We start from the raw sequence: 14,787 nt of genomic DNA, 5'->3' as shown, positions 1-14,787 counted from the left end.
GCATATAGTTTTGAAGGGTTGATGTTCAAGTATTTAAAGACTTTCATTATTTGGAGAAAATGTGAAATAACAGAGAATATGCATACATTTGTCTCTGTTCCCGGCTCCTGGCACAGAGCTTCTAAGACCTTTGTAATTCCCTAAGTTATAAGAACACTAGGAACACCACTTGTTCTAATAATTTGGTCTTTGACCTTGGCCCTGACAGAGCTTCTAAAACTCTTGTAAATTCCTAAGTGATAAGAGCACTGGGAACATATTTTGTTCTAATTAGACAACTTGGGGTGGGGTGGTGTGGGGGTCCTGGATAGCTTTAGGATGGGGGCTGGTCATCCAAAAGCTCAAACCATAATTATAAGCTTGGGATTTTAACCCCACCTGCCATCTCTGGAGATCGGAGAGGGGCTAGAAATAGAGTTAATAATTGATCATGCCCTCATGAGGAAGCCTTCATAAAATCCCAACGGTAGGGGGTTCAAGGAGCTTCTAGATGGGCAAAGACATCCACACCAGTAGGGGGATGCAGCCGGACTCCATGGGGAGTAGAAGCTTCTGTACCTGGACACTCCCACATCTTGCCGTACGTATCTCTTCCTCTGGCTGTTCATCTACATCCTTTATCATAGCTTTTAATAAACTGGTAAATGTGTTTCCCTGGGTTCTATTAGCCACTCTAGCAAATTAAACCCAAAGGAGAGAGGGGTGTTGGAACCTCTGATCTGTAGCTTGTTGGTCAGAAGCACAAGTGATAACTTGGGTTTGTGACTGGTGTCTGAAATATGTGCATGTGGGGGAGAGCAGTTTTGTGGGACTGAGCTCTATCCTGTGGGATCTGATGCTATCTCTGGGTAAATAGTGACAGAATTGAGTTAAATTTAGCTGATGTTGTTGTGGGGGGAAAATTCCACACATTTGGTGACCAGAAGTGACAGATATGAAGTGTTCTGTGTGAGAAGCAAAAGAGACAAGCAGGATAAAAACACAGTGGGGAAGAACTGGGTTTTTCCTTACATCAGAAGGGGGGAAAAAACCTGACTTTTTCACTTACAAAGAGTGATATAAGTAATTAACTAAGTTTAGACTTTTAAAGCTTAACTATCAAAATAGCTAGAGAAACTACTAAAAGAATAAAGTATAACTTCCCAATTTACAGAGGAAAGAAATGAAGTGAGAAAAGTTAAGGGTGGGATGGAGTGGCACTAAAATGCATTGTTCACAAATATGTATATTCATATATACATATATTCATATATATAGTCATATATACATGTATACACAGATGGAAAAAACACAAAGTAAGGGAACAATAAGCACAAGATTCAGCAAGTCTGTGGCGACTGGACATAGAATGTGGCTGCTCTGTATGGTCCCCGATAGTCTGGGGTCAGGGAGTCACCAGCAGGATGGACTGAGAAGGGCATCTCTGAGCACTGAGAGCATGGGGGCACTTGAGGTCCAGTTCTTAGCAGTGCCTTTGGGAGCTGAATGTCAATAGCAAAGATGGAGAAAGATGTGGAATAAGAATCCAGAGCCCCTCCCTGTTTTCTCTGATATCATTTTAGCCTGGGAATCATATGATCTAGAACATTGAGAGGGAGTCTGTGATGGAAGTCCCCATGGCCAAGAGGTGGAGACTCCTAATACCACACTTGAGTTAGATAGAGGAACAGGGTAGTTCTTTGAAAATAAGAAAACTCATTTCATTCCCAAAATGTCAGTGGTAATGATCTTTAGTGAAATTTCAGGTGTTCTTCACTTTCTTTATTTTTGTATTTATAATGTTTACATTAAAAAAAAAACAAGATCTGTATAAAACCAAGTTTATTCGACTGCAGGGCATAACAAATAGAATTTTCTGTGATTTGAAAAGGCTAATGGTTGTAATTCTCTAGAAGTTGCTCTGAAAATATTTTTTTTATAGTTTCTAAATGCTCTAACTGAATTTCCTAAGTAGTCTGTGCCATAAAAACTGTGGAGCCTCATCTATGCTATCCTTATTATCTTCCTTATGTGTATTTTTTCCATACAACACTATTATAATACCGTTGGCTGTATTCCCTATGCTGTACCTTTCATTCCTGTGACTTATTCATTCCATAACTGGAAGCCTGTATCTCCCACTCCCCTTCACCCATTTTGCCCATGCCTCTACTCACCTCCCTCTGACAACCATCAGTTTCTTCTCTCGATTTATAGGTTTGTTTCTGCTTTTTTGTTTGTTCATTTGTTTCATTTCTTAGATTCCGAATGTAAGTGAAATCATATGGTATTTTTCTTTCTCTGACCTATTTTGCTTAGCATAATAGCCTCCGGGTCCATCCATATTGTTGCAAATGGTAAGATCTCATTGTGGGGTTTTTTTGTTTTTTTTTTTAATGTTTTTATTTATTTCTGAGACAGAGCCAAAGCATGAGCAGGGGAGGGGCAGAGAGAGAGACACACACAGAATCTGAAGCAGTCTCCAGGCTCTGAGCTGTCAGCACATGAGCCTGACGCGGGGCTCAAACTCATGGACTATGAGATCATGACCTGAGCTGAAGTCGGACGCTCAACCAACTGAGCCACCTAGGCACCCCAATATCTCATTGTTTTTTAAGGCTGAGTAATGTTCCACTATGTGTGTGTGTATGTGTGTGTGTATCACATCTTTATCCATTCATCTATCAATGGATACTTAGTTTGCTTACATATCTTAGCTATTGTAAATATTGCCACCATAAATAGGGAGTGCATATATCTTTTTGAATTAGTGTTTTTCTTTTCTTTGGGTAAATACTCAGTAGTTGAATTACTGGGTTTTATGCTATTTCTAGTTTTAATTTTTTGAGGAACCTCCATACCATTTTCCACAATGGCTGCACCAATTTACATTCCCTCCAACGGTGCAGGAGGGTTCTTCAGCAGCACTTGTTATTTCTTTTTGATATTAACCATTCTGCCAAACGTGAAGTGATATTTCATTGTGGTTTTGGTTTACATTTCCCTGTGATGATTAGTGATGTTGAGCATCATTTTATGGTCGGCTGGCCATCTTTTTGGAAAAATGTCTATTCAGGTTCTCTGCCCATTTTTAATCAGATTATTTACTTGTTTGGTGTTGAGGTGTATGAATTCTTTATATATTTTGAATGTTAAATCTTTATCGGGTATACCATTTACAAATATCTTCTCCCATTCAGTAGGTTGCCTTTCTGTTTTGTTGATGCTTTCCTTTGCTGTACTAAAGCTTTTTATTTTGGTGTAGTCCCAATAGTTTATTTTTCCTTTTGTTTCCCTTCTCTGAGGAGACATATTTAGATAAATGTTGCTAAGGCTGATGTCCAAGAGATTACTGTCCATGTTTTCTTTTGGGATTTTTATGGTTTCAGGTCTCACATTTAGGTTTTAATACATTTTCAGTTTGTTTTTATGTATGGTGCAAGAAGGTGGTCTTCTGTATGGTCTTTTATGTATGGTGTAAGAAGATGTTTCATTGTTTTGCGTATAGCTGTCCAGTTTTCCCAGCACCATTTATTGAAAAAACTCTTTTCCCTGTTGTATATTCTTGCCTCCTTTGTTGTTGATTAATTTATCATATCTCTGTAGGTTTATTTTGGGGATTTCCTTTCTGTTCTATTGATCTATGTCTCTATTTTTGTACCAGTACCATGCTGTTTTGATAGTATTTAGCAATAATTCTTCCCTCAAGAGATCATTTTAATAAAACACATCTGTTAAGTCATATTGTTACCAAATTCTCTGTCGCCTTATAACAGAGGACCCACATATTGTGGGCCCCCTATAACTCTTAGTACATGTAAATAGTATTTTCCACCCAAGTACTAACCAGGCCCAACCCTGCTTAGTTTCCAAGATCAGACAAGAGTGGCACATTCAGAGTGGTATGGCCATTGACAGTACATATAAATTATATATATATTTTTTTAATTTAAATCCAAGTTAGTTAACATATAGTGTAATAATAATTTCAGGAGTAGAATTTAGTGATTCATCCCTTACATATAACACCCAGTGCTCATCACAACAAGTGTCCTCCTTAATGCCCCTTACCCTTGTAGCCCTTCCCCCAACCTAGCACCCCACCAGCAAGCCTCAGTTTGTTCTCTGTATTAAAGAGTCTATTATGGTTTGTATCTCTTTCCACTTTGATATTATTTTTGCTTCCCTTCCCTTATGTTTATTTGTTTTATACCATAAATTCCACATATGAGTGAAATGATATTTATCTTTCTCTGATGGACTTATTTCGCTTAGCATAATACACTCTATTTCCATCCACATTGTTGCAAATGGTAAGATTTCATTCTTTTTTTAAAAAAGTTTATCTTTGAGAGAGAGTGACAGAGTGTAAGTGGGGGAGGGGGAGGGAGAGAGAGAGAGAGAGAGAGAGAGACAGACAGACAGACAGACAGAATCCGAAGCAGGCTCCAGGCTCTAAGCCATCAGCACAGAGCCCCATGTGGGGCTCAAACCCACGAACCATGAGATCATGACCTGAGCCAAAGTCAGACACTTAACCAACTGAGCCACCCAGGTGCCCCAAGATTTCTTTCTCTTTGATGGCCGAATAATATTCCAGTGTGTGTGTGTGTGTGTGTGTGTGTGTGTGTGTGTGTGTGTGTAGATATACACATACACATACATACACACCACATTTTCTCTATCCATTTGCCAGTCGATGGACATTTGGGCTCTTTCCATAATTTGGCTATTATTCATGGTGCTCTGTAAACATTGGGGTGCATGTGCCCCTTCGAATCAGTATTTTTGTATCCTTTGGATAAATACCTAAAGGTGTGCTTACTGGATCGTAGGGTAGTTCTATTTTTGAGGAACCCCCGTACTGTTTTCCAGAGCGGCTGCACCAGTTTGCATTCCCAACAACAGTGCACAAGAGTTCCTGTTTCTCCACATATTTGCCAACATCTTTTGTTTCCTGCATTGTAAATTTAGCCATTCTGACAGGTGTGAGGTTGTGGTTTTGATCTGTATTTCCCTGATGAGTGATGTTGAGCATTTTTTCATTGTGTCGGTTGGCCATCTGGATGTATTCTTTGGAGAAGTGTCTATGTCTTTTGCCCATTTCTTCACTGGATTACTTAGTTTTTGGGTGTTGAGTTTGATAAATTCTTTACAGATTTTGGATACTAACCCTTTATCTGATATGTCATTTGCAAATATCTTCTCCCATTCTGTCGGTTGCCTTTTAGTTTTGCTGATCGTTTCCTTTGCTGTGCAGAAGCTTTTTATTTTGATGAGGTTCCAAGAGTTCATTTTGGCTTTTGTTTCCCTTGCCTCCAGAGATGTGTTAAAGAAGTTGATGCAGCCGAGGTCAAAGAGGTTTTTGCCTGCTTTCTCCTCGAGGATTTTGATGGCTTCCTGTCTTACATTTAGGTATTTCATCCATTTTGAGTTTATTTTTGTGTATGGTGTAAGGAAAGGTTCAGGTTCATTCTTCTGCATGTCGCTGTTCAGTTTTCCCAGCACCACTTGCTGAAGAGGCTGTCTTTATTCCTTTGGATATTCTTTCCTGCTTTGTCAAAGATTAGTTGGCCATACGTTTGTGGGTCCATTTCTGGGTTCTCTATTCTGTTCCATGGATCTGAGTGTCTGTTTTTGTGCCAGTACCATACTGTCTTGATGATTACAGCTTTTTAATACATCTTGAAGTCTCAGATTGTGATGCCTCTAGCTTTGGTTTTCTTTTTCAGGATCGCTTTGGCTATTCGGGGTCTTTTCTGGTTCCATACAAATTTTAGCATTATTTGTTCTAGCTCTGTGCAGAATGCTGGTATAATTTTAATAGGGATTGCATTGAATATGTAGATTTGGTAGTATCAACATTTTAACAATATTTGTTCTTCCTATCCAGGAGCATGGAATGTTTTTCCATTTTTTGTGTCTTCTTCAATTTCTTTCATGAGTTTTCTATAGTTTTTTTTTCTTTCTTAATGTTTATTTTTGAGAGAGGGAGACAGAGCGCGAACAGTGGGGGGCAGAGAGAGGAGGAGACAGAAACCGAAGCAGGCTCCAGGCTCTGAGCTGTCAGTACAGAGCACAACCCAGGGCTCGAACCCTGGGCTGAACCACCCAGATGCCCCAAGCTTTCTATAGTTTTAAGTGTATAGATTTTTCACCTCTTTGGTTAGGTTTATTCCTAGGTATTTTATGGTTTTTGGTGAAATTGTAAATGGGATCGATTCCTTGATTACTCTTTCTGCTGTTTCATTATTGGTGTATAGAAATGCAACTGATTTCTGTACATTGATTTTATATCCTGCGACTATGCTGAATTCATGGATCAGTTCTAGCAGTTTTTTTGGTAGAGTCTTTTGGGTTTTCCACAGAGTTTCATGTCTTGTGGGATGAGTGAAAGTGTGACTTCCTCCTTGCTGATTTGGATGCCTTTTATTTCTTTGTGTTGTCTGATTACTGAGGCTAGGACTTACAACACTATGTTGAATAACAGTGCTGAGAGCGGACATCCTTGTCATGTTCTTGACCTTAGGGGGAAAGCTCTCAGTTTTTCCCCATTGAAGTTGATATTAGTGGCCTTAAGGCTATATATGGCCTTAATGATCTTGATGTATGATCCTTCTATCCCTATTTTCTTGAGGGTTTTTGTCAAGAAAGATGCTGTATTTTCTCAAATGCTTTGTTAGCATCTATTAAGAGGTTCATGTGGTTCTTATCCTTTCTTTTATTAATGTGATGTATCACACTGATTGATTTGTGGATACTGAACCAGCTCTGCATCTAAGGAATAAATCCCACTTGATTATGGTGAATAATTCTTTTAATGTATTGTTGGATCCAGTTTGCTAGTATCTTGTTGAGAATTTTTGCATCCAGGGAAATTGGTCTGCAATTCTCCTTTTCAGTGGGGTCTTTGTCTGGTTTTGGAATCAAGGTAATACTGGCTGCATAGAATGAGTTTGAAAGTTTTCCTTCCATTTCTATTTTTTGGAACAGCTTCAAAAGAATAGGTGTTAACTCTTCTTTAAATGTTTGATAGAATTCCCTGGAAAACCATCTGGCCCCAGACTCTTGTTTGTTGGGAGATGTAAATTATATTCTTAAGGCAGAAAATAGAATTCAGAGAAATGTCTGTGTTAGAGATTATCAGTTTTTCCTCTGTTCTCTCCTCTTTGGACACATAGCCAGAGTACAGTTCTCAGCTTTTCTTATAGTGAGGGCACTGTTGTCATCAGCAGAGCATGATCACAAATGGTGTCTGCTACTCCCAGGTATGACCCAGGAAAACCTCCATATCTCTTCATTCATGTTCTTTTTCCTTCAAGCTCTCTGTCTCTTCTCGTACCCATAGTAACTATAAAGCCACAGGCTTTATAGAATGCCTGACTTAATTTGGGCTCGGGTCTTAATCACAGGGTGGTGGGATTGAGCCCTGTGTCAGGCTCTGCACTGAATGAGGAGCCTGCTTAAGAGACTCTCTCTCTCTCTCCCTCTGCTCCTCTCCATCCTTCACCCTCTCAAAAAAAAAAAAAAAAAAAAAAAAAAGCCATAGGCTGAAATGCAAAGCTACAATTCACCTGGGTTCTGCATGGCTATGTGGCTCACACCAGCCTCAAACCTTTCTAGATTACTGGGTGAGCAAGAAGGTAACTGCTATCCTGTTGAGTCATGAGTCTTTGGGTCTATTTGTTTCCATTGTCTTGTCTTCCCTAAGTAACTGAAATAGTGGCAAATTCTCAAGAGCTGCTCATAATGGCCTAAGAATGAAATTTCTTTAATGACTTTTTGTAAAGTTCTTTTCAGACGCATCCTTAAACACTGTGTGTTGTTTCACCCATGAATGTCAGATTTACCTCATTAGTTAATTTGATCTCCTGGGTGCGAAACTGTTCGTCTTTTCGCTCAGTGTGATACAGAGGCACACTCTGTAGGGTACATCTCAGATGCCAAAAGTTAAGCAGAGCCGCGTTTTCCACTAGAGCCATTTGGTTTGTTACAATTACAGAAGGGAATGTGATCTGGAAGCTGAAACTGCAGTTTTCAAAGTGCAAAAATAGCAGCAACAAGTCTTATATTTAGAGGAAACAAAGGGTTTGAAACAACAGCTATAACAAAAACTAACATGTGCTGTTCCTGGGATGGTCTGCAGAAATTTCAGGAGAGCTTCTTCTTCTAGAATAAGCCCCCTGCTTTGGTTACTTTCCTGGAGCCTGTCTCAGATGTTACCCAAGTATAGAAGAGCCGTTTATATGCATCCCACAAATCTGACTCTGGAACCCTTAAGAAATAATACAATTTTTAAAGGTGCTGTGGAAGAAGTACCACAGGCCTTCACACATGAGCCTCATGGAAAAACGTCTTCAGATTCCTCTTCACTGACCCCTCTCCACCAAATCCCTTCGGTGGCTGCAAAAAAAAAAAACGTTTCTTCCCATGATAACCACGTGATGCTTTTCTCCCCCTTCCTCTCACTCCTTTTGTAAGTCCCTGTCTGTTCTTTTCATTGTAAATCCTGCTGCTCTCTTTTCCAGTACCCCCTCATACCCCACTCCTCAGTCATAGCCTCACCTCCACGGAGAGATCCAGTGAAAGGAACGCAAGCTTGGAAAGAGGTTGGGAATTCTTACATAATTTGTCTTTGTCCCTATCATAACATTAGGTCCACTTGATGAGATTTTACTGATCATATGATTTCTTTTATGCTTTTTCAACTTAATTTTCTTAATGTTTATTTATTTATTTATTTATTTATTTATTTGAGAGAAGGAGAGACAGAGCATGAGCAGGGGAGGAGCACAGAGAGAGGGAGACACAGAATCCAAAGCAGGCTCCAGGCTCTGAGCTGTCAGCACAGAGCCTGACGTGGGGCTCGAACCCATGAGCTGGGAGATCATGACCTGAGCCAAACTCGGATGATTAACCAACTGAGCCACCAAGGTGGCCCTGCTTTTTCAACTTTTTAAAAAGAAGCTCTGTAGCCTTTAACTAAGTGAATTGGGAATGTTTTAGGGAAGGTGAGGCCTTTGGTCTCTTCCTGTGTCCATTATAATTCTTATCAGGGTTTTCTGGGGGGAAGGATGGAGGCTAGTGCTCCCATCCATTGACATAAACAGTTGAGAACTGCTCAGTTTACATTCATATCACCCAGGACTCTAATTCTATGGAGTTCATAAAAGAGCAGTTCTGTTAGGAATGCTTGTCCTTCTTTGTATGATCTTTGAAGATAGGCACTCCTTCAGGTCGGCTGCCTAGAGCTTTCCCTAAAGCATACCAGTGGGAGCACCTGCCCCAGCCCTAGGATGGCTGTGGCTCTGTCCACATCCTTGCTCTATAATAAGCAGTGATGGTGACTACCTGGCCTGGCTATTTCCGTATCTCAGTGGACCCAGAAACCTGTGTCAGAGTGACCGCCATGAGCCAGTGAGAGTAAAATGGGAGCTATCTGACCATAGTGAAGACCCAAAGTCCTCTCAGCTAGTCATCGAGAATCCTACTCCCTGATCTGCTTCATTTCACTTATTGGGGAAGAGGGCCCTGAACTTCAACTTGGGGTTCCAGGGGCTTGTATTTCCTTTGGTCTTTTCATTTGGGCTGAACCCTTGGATGATTGGCAGCTCACCTGTCACCTCACTGCTGGAGCCTCTGCCACACATTTCTGAGTACTGGGGTCTCTGGTCTCCCTGACAACTTCATGTTACCTACCATCATTTCCTTTGCGACCTTTCCAGTTGTCAAGCGAGCTTATGGTCTTTTATCCCTCCAGTCCTTTACCCCTGAAGTGAAATAAAGCTGCACATTAATCAACTTGGGTTCCCAGACACTTTGCTTTGAGCGTCTTTTGTAGTTCTTTGCTGTCTAATAGAACATGCATTTAGAAGCATGGCCTTCCTGCCCTTTCAGAATACATTGTGTTCTCAAAGGCGGCATGACATAAGCTTGTTTAGATGAAAGGGCCAGGCCTGTTTTGGTAGCTTCTGTGTGGCTTATTTGACTTTGGTGAGATCATTTTAAAGTTTCATGCTTTCTGGGTGTGTAAAATTGATGTAGCATAAATTAGTTGGCTGATGTATGCATTTTTGCTCTATTGTTTGAAAATTACTGTCTCCAGGAAAATCCCTAGTGGTTACAACCTTGCCTGCACGGATCCTAGAAAAAATACCACTGTTAGTATTTGTGAGAAAAGTATGCATCTACGGAGAAAAAAAAAAAAAAAGAGTCCTCTGAAAAATCATTTCTAAAGAATGTACATCCCACAGTGATGGTAGGTGATCTAATGGCATTTTGTACCAGTGGTGTTAAAAATTAGAGTGACATACTTAATCTCAAACTCTATAGTTATTTTCTAAAATAAACACATGAAAGCATATACTGAAAATGTATCAAGTAGGAAGGTGATACACTCTCCTTAAATACCAAGCTATCTAGTGCAGAATAATCTTTGCAATAATTAATATAACAGATGTTTACCGTGGAATACCTTAAATAAAGAAATCTTGATGCATATTAAATTAATGAAAATTTGAAGCCTCCTAATTTAATCATATTTTGCTTTTATGAAACAAAACTGAAGGACATTGATAGCACGAATAATTGTTAGTTATTTTCCTTTTGCAGGTGACTTAGCAAAATTTATACAACCCTGTCATATTAAAATTTTTTTCCCAATGGTTTAGGAAAAATAATGGGAGTCTGTGTGTAATACAGGAAGCAGTATTCTAGCTTGATTAGCTTCCCTTTAAACTTAGATCTGTTTTGTACCCCCAAATGAACATTTCAAGCTGTTTCACTCTTTAAAGGCTCCATCCATGCAGCTCTCTCTACCTGGCACTCTCTCTGCCTGCCTAGTTTTGCCCATCATCCCTGCTTCAACTTGAGTCGCTATGTAGGAGAGCTTTCCTGATCCCCCCTCCCACCCCATCAACTCAGCCTTCCACTGTATTCTCCTCTGACAGCCTGTATTCCTATAGCAAGCACACTCATTCTGTGTTCATCTTGCCTGGTGTATTATACACCCCTCTAGAGCAGGCACTATATTTATTTGTCAAGCTTTGTATCTCCAGGATTGTACATAGTCCCTGGCATTATTGAATTAAGGATTGACATCTGAACAGTTATGATAGACTCTTACATGTAATTGCTATTTTGCTTTTGTACATGGACTTTTTAGCAAAAGAATAAGAGTTGTCTCAGAATAAACCAAGATCATTCCCTACTGGATCCTTTGGTCTTCTTTCGTTAAACAGATTGTTCATTAATTATTTTCAACACAGCTGAAGTAAATTTTATTGAGCTTTATGGCAGGTATCATATAGGACACTGATGATATGGTGATTAACAAAACATTGTCCTTGTTCCCTGTAAGCAAGTCAGATAATGGATACATATGCTGCTAGATCTGTGTGCTAAAGATAATGTCAGCAACTTCTAACTTTAGAAGGATTAAACTATGGAAAGGAAGAGGAAGGACTAATAGGAAACTTACTCTGGAATGCTTTAGTAATAACAGGCAAATTTGTATTTCATTTAGGCTGTCTTTAAAAATTCAATTATTTATTTGTCAGTATTACTGACTATGGAGTGGAAAAGGCATACCTATGGGAGGCCAATACCAAGTTCGGTTCATCCACAAAAATGTCTTAACTTCAATATGATTGGAAGATAAATTGCTTCTTATCCAAATGACGGAATTCAGAAATCTCCTAAAATATGTTATTGCAAAATGTATGGCTTACTACTAATCAAAGAAACACCTTGACGGGTCAAGTCTAAAAACCTGACACTTCTGAATTTATTTTTTTCAAGAAACAAAACTCTGATGCACTCAAATTTCTAGATATTAAAGGGCCTATTTTAAAACAAAGTAATTATTTTAGCAAAAGAAAATAAGTCTTGTCAAGTTACTGCTTATGTATTGTGCTTCTATTTCCCACTAAACTCAGAAAGAAAGGAGGGAAAGAAATAAGGAAGCCAAGGGAAAAACAAAAATGATGAACATTGTTATTTTGCAGAGAGGCTAACGGTTTGGGAAGAACTCATCTCTTGTACATACCATACTTACAGAAATCTCATGAGTCTCCCAAACACAGAGGGTTTGACAAGCTGCTCATCTGTGCAGGAAAAGCATTCCTAGTGGGAGCAGTGCATGGAAAGTTGACTAATCTCAGAGGACCCTAAATTCCTGACAACTCATGGTCATTCTGACCAACTTTGGCAGCAAATGTTCATGTCTAAACTTCGTCACGTTAAATTTATACGAGCGATTATTTGACAATATCATACTCAAAGAGAAGCAGCAATGACAGGAGATTTAGATGAGAAAATACTTTATAAAATATATCCATTTTCATCTTTGGTGTGTAGGTATTGGAGATTCTCGGAAATCATAGCATTTTGGTACAAAATAATGAAGCTGAGCGATGATGAGTCTTCTATAGGGTAACTATAAAAACTGTCAGCAAGTTTTGCAAGGGATGCAAAGTGTTTGATTCTTATCCCTGGTGTTTTTCCAGACGGTGGTTTAGAATTGTGCAGGCAGACAGTATAGCTTAAGATCATGAGGTCGAGAGTTTGAGAATGCTTAGATTTTAATCTTGAGCTCATTCCTTACTAGCTACAGGACTATGGGTAAATTACTTCTTGACTTGGTTTCTTCACTGGTAAACTGGGCTCCAACAGCATTTCCTTTTCATGAGGTTGTTACACACATAAAGCGAAATAAGACACAACATGCTTACAACAATGCCTGTTGCAAACGCGTGGAACCTGCATTAGTTAATGTTTTCATTACTCGCTACATTTCTACATGTTGGAAAAGAGCCGCTTTATCACTCAGACTGAGGCAGTGCACCAGCCCAGATCCTTAGCAGGGATTCTTTCCCACGGGGATTTTTGCCTTTTCAGACCACTTCTTTCTAGGGTAGGGCTGATTTATTTCAGTTGTAAGACCTGGTGCCAGAACATGAATAAACTAAGACAGTTATTATGTCCCTCAAAGAGATAAGCAAACAGAATATGGGATGGTGTGTGGAAGGTGATAAGCCCCAAGGCAAGGGTGCCCACTTATGAGTCTATAAACATCACAGAACACAGATTCTAAGGGAGATAAAGTCCTTCAGGGCTCATATATGCCAACATGCTACCTGAGTAATCGATTCCTTTATTATCTCCCAATCAAGCAGAGCCTGGCCTCTGCTTGTCGAGGTAAGTTGGAGGGAGGGAGTGCAGAGAGCAAGAAGGTGTGGTCTCCAATGGTGTGCAAGTCACTTTACCCTTCAGATGGAGAACCAACAGTATGAATTAGATGACCTCTGGCATCCCTCTTGAGGACTTGCTTGTGTTCTAGGACCCAGTGACATCATAATCTTGGAGCCTGGCCTCTCATCATTGGACTGCTCTACAGTTAACTCGCTGTCTCATATATACTGTATGCCTTGGTCTCTAGAGACACACAAATTCAACCGACTCTGGTGTGGCTGACAACGCTATATAGTTTAGGCAAGGCTGGTGTCTCATTTCTGAGGTTCAGGAAAGGCCAGAGTACCCAGACAATTCTTATGGATATGTAGGATAATGTTCTGAGACTGAATCAGTGGTTGCCGTTCTGTAGGATACCTAAAGTTGTAAAAGCTCAGAATTGTTGCTCAGGAATGCACTAGACCCGTTCATCCCCTGCTGTCTTACCAGAGTACCACACTTACCAGCTTCTCAACATGGGAGGGGTGTGTTTACTGTGGAGGGTGAGGACTGTTGTTTATTAGCATGGTGTCTATGTTTCTTGTGGCTTCTATCTGTCCCTTTGCTTTTCTACTCAGAGCTTTGTAAAGTCTTTTAAAAAGTCCCATCTTGTCTCAACGCTGCTGCAAAAGAGCATGGAAGAAAAGGGTTTTTGTCATTAAAGTGGAAGTAGCTCCCCTTGAAGTCAAGGTCTTAGCAACAAGTGTATTCAGAAAGCACAAGGGGGAGTTTCAGCTCAGGGTTCAGTTTAATAAAGGAATATAAATTCCCTCAGTTTGTGGCTTCTCAATTCTCCATTAGCGCACTTTCAATCCTTTTAGATTAGATGTAAGTTAAAATGCAAATACTCTCATGAAAGGGTAACACTTTGCTGTTACCATCCATTTAAGGAACTCAAAGGAGGCTCAGATATAAAGAGAAGCTATAAGGATAACAAAAGGCTAGTTTCTTAGGAATACTGAGGCTGATGGAAATCAAGCTCTGCCTTCCTCATGTGGTTGCTGGGACACGCCCAGAGACCCGTCACCCTAAATGAGGTCTTTCTACTCGAACAGGGCATCGGGCCTCCATAGGCATGCCCGCCATTCCCATGTGCCGCTACTATCTTCGTGCTTAACGGTGTCCTTGAAGTGTGTCTGTTCTTATATAAGTGTACTCTCCTTTGGCTCATCACACAGAAGCTGTTAAGCTTCTCTGGAGAGTGTGAGAAAAGCTATTACAACATATCAAAACCTCCCTTTTTAGGTGGATTCATGAGGAAGTGCTTAAGAGGCAACTCTCACTGACTGCCAGGATAAAGGAACTAATCATTGAAAAAGTGGGTGGTAAACTGGTGAACTTGATGAATATATAATATATCCTATAACATCCTAGGACCCCAGAAATTATTAAGGGATGAAGCTGGACCCTTCTGAAAGAGGTCCTTTAATCCCCAAAAGACCTTCAGGACTCATTTCATAAAGTGAGACATTTAATCTAATGGATGCAGTAAATGTTCTGCAGAAAACATATGGAGTGACTTCCAGGACATTTTAACTGACTTTCTTATAAAGATTTAAAAAAAAAAAATCAGATTTG

General features: G+C 39.9%; 1 protein-coding gene across 1 annotated transcript in view; it reads right to left on the bottom strand.

Moving 5' to 3' along the window:
• Window positions 1-13,681: 13,681 nt before the first annotated feature.
• Window positions 13,682-14,787, bottom strand: part of DIAPH3 (diaphanous related formin 3) — a 516,220-nt gene continuing 515,114 nt past the window's right edge. Inside the window, exon 30 of the transcript XR_013550080.2 lies at window positions 13,682-13,832. The gene's annotated coding sequence lies outside the window, so the exon portion shown is untranslated. The remainder of the gene's footprint in view (window positions 13,833-14,787) is intronic.

This window comes from Panthera onca, chromosome A1 (genome assembly GCF_046562875.1).
Source record: "Panthera onca isolate mPanOnc1 chromosome A1, mPanOnc1 haplotype 2, whole genome shotgun sequence".
Classification (NCBI taxonomy): Eukaryota; Metazoa; Chordata; class Mammalia; order Carnivora; family Felidae; genus Panthera; species Panthera onca.
Note: the sequence above shows the minus strand (reverse complement) of the source record. Positions and strands in the feature narration are given on the sequence as shown.